This window comes from Anabrus simplex, chromosome 1, assembly GCF_040414725.1.
Source record: "Anabrus simplex isolate iqAnaSimp1 chromosome 1, ASM4041472v1, whole genome shotgun sequence".
NCBI lineage: Eukaryota > Metazoa > Arthropoda > Insecta > Orthoptera > Tettigoniidae > Anabrus > Anabrus simplex.
This window is the reverse complement of record NC_090265.1, coordinates 1,000,467,895-1,000,473,894: the sequence shown is the minus strand read 5'-3', so window position 1 is coordinate 1,000,473,894 and position 6,000 is coordinate 1,000,467,895.

Sequence of the window (6,000 nt, the reverse complement as noted above, 5' to 3'; positions counted from 1 at the left end):
TCAAACTTGCAATTATCATTTCTTTTCGCGCTTAGTAGCATCATATTGTAATTAGGATACGTCTGAACGTAGTTTAAAATTATTGTAGTGTATTGTAGTATCTCATTAGAAATTAGCGTGCTTATTCTATTATTGTAAAATATTTCTCTAGTAGGCCTATAGTAGAACTATCTGCAGAAAGTGTCTTACTAGAATTCTGTTGTTGTAATTACGATAGGCTTAACTGCAGTTTAGAAGTCACCTTTCGATATTACGCCCCTATGAATAAAGCATACCTATTGAGCCTTATAGCCGCCATTTTATTCTAAGCCCAGCTCCCTTAAGCCAGATTTCCATGTTACACCCCTGTAAATAAAGTATACTTATTAAGCATTATAGCCGCCATCTTGTCCGCAGTTCAGCTCCGAATCCGGGTAGGTTAAGTTGGGTTAACGCGTGGTCAGTGGAAGAGTAAGCCTGCAATTTTAGCTAGGTTGTAGGGAAGGGCGCCCGGGCTGAGTCGGGGATTTCATTTTTATTGGGTAATTCTGATAATACGCGAACTCCAGCGGAACGAAATTCACATTATTTTTCTCATTTTCAGTATTCAGAACAAAGGTAGGTTGGATCTCTGAATTATTATTAGGGAGCATGATTGTGCGTGATAAGTCATGAACTCTTGCGGGACTAAATTTCGGCACCAAATTATTTTTTTCTAATTGTACATGCAAGTTGAGTATTCAGTACGAAGCTGGGTTGGTTCCTCCAAATTATTATTATTATTATTATTATTATTATTATTATTATTATTATTATTATTATTATTATTATTAGGGTGCGTGATTGTGCATAAGTCGCGAAATTGTGGAAACAATGAACTTTGTACACCTATCCTGTCTCAGCAAATAAGTTGCTTCCAAGTCTAGTCAACTTGCTCGTGCAGCCTTTCTTCTATTTCTTTTGCTGAAATGCACGTACTATCACGACCTCACTTTATCTGCATTCTCACTCAGTACTTTGACCTAACTACTGAAACTTGGTCTTCAGTGAAAGAAAATCTTTTCCAACGATTTCTTGTCGGATTGAGAATTTATTTTATTTCTTATACACTTAAGCTCCATAGTTCTGAGTCTGAGTGAGCTCAAGGTTCGAAACCCCCGAGCCACTGATTTTTTCTTTGCTCAGAGAAAGATGTTTGAATTTTCGGAGTACGGTATTTGAATAGCACATCAATTCTGAGTCCAAGCAAGCTCCAGGTTCGAGTCCTAGTCGGGGTGGTGATTTTTAATTCCCTCGCTCAAATGTTAATCCCTTGAATTAATGAATGGCACTTTAGCTTTGTGTTCAGGTTCGAATCCCTATTCGAGCGGTGATTTTTCAATTTCTTCTAGCGCTAAAGCCAGGTGTTTCAATTAAACACACAAGCTTCTAACGTACAGTCATGCTTGTTTGCTGCCCACGTAGAGGAGCCACGGGTTCGACTCGTAGTCAGGTCGGAAATTTATTGAATTTCTTGTAGCTCGAACGCTGTGTGTTTTGAATTTAACTCACGCTTTCAATTCGCAGTCATTTTCTTCGCATGACACTCAGCAGTCCAAAGGGACTGTCATGTGTAGTGCGAATATTTTTGTCGGTTCTGATCACAAAGTTTTAATCTCTAAGTGATGTCAACAATATTTTAAGCTACTATAAGTCCCTAGAGTCCACATCTGTAAGCACAAAATGTAAAAATCAAAAATTCAGTGTTCCAAACACTGAAAACCAATAGCGCGTTACGCATCAGTTCACACGCTAGCGTATTGGACTCCGCAGTCTCTTAGCTTCGAGCCACAAAGATGCTCCCAATACTACGCCCCTATGAATAAAGCATACGATTTACTTGTTACACCATCTCCCTAATCCCATTAATACAATGTATAGAGCCGCCATCTTGTCCCAAGTTCAACTCGAAGCCCCTGAAGTCGCCATCCAATAATACGTCCCTATGAATAAAGCATATGTTTTAAGTCTTACACCATCTCCCCAGTCCTATTAGTACAACGCGTAGCCGCTAAGCTCGTGGTGGGAAGTTCTACCGCTTAGGTTAACGCCTGGTCAGCGTAAGGCTAAGCATGGACTTTTAGCCAAGGTGTAGGCAAGGGCCACCGATTGGGTTAACGCGTGGTCAGCGTAAGGTTAATTCTGCATTTTAGCCAGGGTGTAGGGAAGGCAACTGGTTCGATTAACGCCTGGTCACAGTAAGGCTATGCTTGCTCTTTTAGCCATTAACAGGATGTAAGGTTAAGCGTGCACTGTTATGCTGTTAGCCTCGGCATCGAACTTAGGTCTTTAAGGTTAACGCCCTTAGGCCTGGGTTCGAACGCGGGATCTGTGAGGTTGAGCCTAGGCACGTGCTTTGAACTTGGGTTCTACGGTTAACACCCTTAGACCTAGGGTCTAACTCGGGGGTCTGTAAGGTTAAGCTTGTACACGTGCTTCGAACTAGGGTCTCTACAGTTAACGCCCTCGGGCCTGGGGTCGAGCCCGAGGTCTGTAATTTTAAGACTACTCCCGTAGCCAGCGTAAGGTCATGTGAGGTAAAGGACTCCCTTTTAGCTAGCTGCCACGCACCGCGCTGTTACGTTACCCACGGATAAGGCCTCGTCCAGAGGCCACCGGATTCCAGATACGGCAGAAGCCCCGAAAAATGTACTACTCATATCATCCTTAATGGCTCTGAATTTTATATTGTCGAGACCTGGCGCTGCACCAGCCGCAATTTTGTTAGTCGCGAAGGATATCTCTTCTGCGTTGATGGTGTCGTCATATGATTCGTTCTGCGTCATGCGCTACGTTTCGCAAACATATTTTTCACATTCTTCCCGATTTAAGTATTAGAAAGAGCGAAGTTCGGGGAGAAGAGGATTTTGACTTGCTTTATATGTTGGCATTTTTTCGTTTGGAGTTTTTCTAATGGACATCCTCCGTTGATTATAATAGAGAAATTGCATCTTCATATCTGCATTTATTCCGTATTTTCTCTCTGTATCTTTTAGTTGCTCGTTCAGAATTAGAGATTTTATAAGACCTTTGAATGTATCGAACTTAACTTTTCTGGTTTTGAAACGCTTGGTGGTGAAGTGGCTAAGACTTGGGAGCAGAAGTTATTGTTTTTTATAAAACCTCTTCAAATCCAGTCACTGGAGACTAAATGCCGTCAGTCGTTATTGCACTGTGGAAACGTATTACTGTTTTTAAGATTTTCCTTATAGTTAATTGCTGAAGCCATGTTCTGCTTGCTCGTTGTGATTATGAATCCGTTGAGTCCTTCATTACCTCCAACAGTTACACTTGAAGATGTGAAGGAGATAGTTTTCTCGCTGCTTTCCTCACCAAGCGAGGTGGTACTATTTGATATCAGCCTGTAATGTTAACCGAAGCGTATACACCAACTGAAATTACAAGACTTACTTTCACATTGTTTAGCATGGCTACATAAAAAGCGATTCTAGCGTCATTCATACTTAAGTCACTTCGATATTTTGAAAGCCAATATGTGATTGAGACAAGTCAATGAAAGAAGAGACTTCTTCTAGTCGTTACTAGAATAAAACATGCAATGGATGGGTTTCGAACCGAAGCTGCCACCTTAGTCAGTTGACGGTGACAGAGTCAATTGTCTATCACGCACTTTTTCAACAATAACTTCCCTTCGCAATATATTCCTATTACTGTATATTGAATTGTAATTTCAAAAATCAAGCTCAAGTTTCATCCCTTTGCTCTTCTTTACATGACCTGTGTCTTAACACTCGCCTTCAAAAATTTAGCTCTTAACCTGTGTTGTAAGCCTGCGTAAAGTGGATGACATTTGCATGTTAATCTGGTGAACCCCTCCTCCAAAAGACGGTGCTATTATCGTGTAGCCGCCCTAATGAAACTCGTTTTCAGGTCTTCTCATATTTCCATAATGGAATATTTTGGACTTGAGGAGCCACCCGGGAATTTCCAGCAGCAATCTGGCTCCCTTCGTGAGGCGTCTGTATCAACATATTTGTTCCGGAAAATGCTTGCCTGTGTGCAACAATGACTTCAGTTTAAGTCAAGTATTTCAATTGTCGACAGCCTTAGCATTAATATTCCTACTAATAAATCCTCCAGAATGCCAAGACTTTCCCTATTCAGACGAAACTTATGACGAGCTTACTAGTTGACGCGGAACACTTCTGACGATGCTCTGCCACCTTAACTTAGAAGTGATACCATTAAGCCTCTTAACTGTCGCCTTTCCTGCTTTTGTACATCCTTGAATTCTAATAAGCCACTTTATCATCACAATGCATTTCGAACATTTTAAAGCCCTTTATTAATCATTTGCTGAGAGATTCAACGAAATTCGCAATTTTTGCACAGTGACTTCTCAAATGTTCTCTATATGATTTCTTGTTGCCGAATACTTATGTAACTTACGGATACGAACCAAAAGGCAGTTAATATGACGTGCTAACACGCCGGAGTCCAGAGTTACACAAATAGTTAGCCACACGACAAAATGATTTTATTACCATACATTACATCACCCGTTGATGTCACAGCGATGTTAGTTGCTAGATACATAGGTTTTTATTTCCTCTCTTTTTAACAATTTTCTTTACGTCGCAACGACACACATAGGTCTTGTGGTGACAGTGGGAGACGAAAGGGTGTGAAATGGGAAGGAAGCGACCATGTCCTTTAATTAAGGTACATCCCCAACATTTGCCTGGTATGAAGAATGGAAAAGCACGGAAAGTTTCTTCTTTACAATGAGATAATGAACACTTTTGTCGCACGTGATATCTATAAATTTTTCTGTTTTGTAACACTCACCAGCCCCAAGTTTCGCTCCGAATATAAACGTATTCCAAGTCGGGTTGTTCACCTAGGATTGAAACCCAGCTGAGAGTGAGAGTCACTAAACTCGACTGGAGTAGACATTTCACTGAGGAGGAATGTCAAACTTTTCACAAACTCATGGGTCCATCTGCCAGTTTGGTTAAATGGGCGGAAGTTGGAATGGCAAGGAATAATTGGTGGCTGGTATTTCTTCCAGTCTCGTGTAGAAAGCAGGTAACATAACACCATATACACTCTTTCGATACAGATAAACGCACCTGGAATGTGGTGGGTCGTATAGTGGTATGGGAATTTTATTGGCATAACTACTGTCAAGGATCAATTCCAAGAGAGTTTACATTCGTTCATCCAAAAAGTTCATTCCTAACATCGTCGCCGTAAGACCTATCTGTGTCGGTAAAGCCATCAGCAAAAAGGAAAGAGCATTCCTAACATATCCTTCATCTCATATCTCCTAACAGCAATATTCTCGCTCCTTTCATGTCTGTTACTTCTAACTTACGAATTAGATATCCCAGGACCACCCCACTTTCACTCTCGTATAATTCGGTCTGAAAACAGACCATTGTAACGACAGTTTCATCCGGGACAGGGTACTCTTGATCGCAACTGCATTAGCTTTCCTGTACTTTGATTCAAACTAACTCATTTTACTACTATCTTGGAAGAATGCATATTCTAAATACTTGAAGCGTCCCATCCGTTCCATTTTAGTATTCTCGACCTGATATTCAATCCTCTTCCCTATAGACATCGTTTTAGTCTTTGAAATGTTTGAAAATGGTCCGTATATGCTATGAATAACGAAGGTAAAATATTACAGCCTTGTGTAAAACCTGTAACTGCATTCAAACAAGCACTCATTTTAATAATAGTTCTAATTATCTCCGTAGCCCGATTTTAAATATAAATTACTTTGAGTGCTTGTAATAATTCACCCTTAATACCATAATCCCCCAACATTGCTAACATCTTTTTCCTCGATGCTCGGTCATACGCCTTCTGTACATCTACGAATCTTAAACATAACCGTCTATTCATCTCATAGAAATTTGTCAATTACTTGGTACATACTGAAAATCTGGTCCTGAGAGTCTCTCTGTGTCCTAAAACTACGCCGGTTTTCAAACAAATTATTCTCAACCG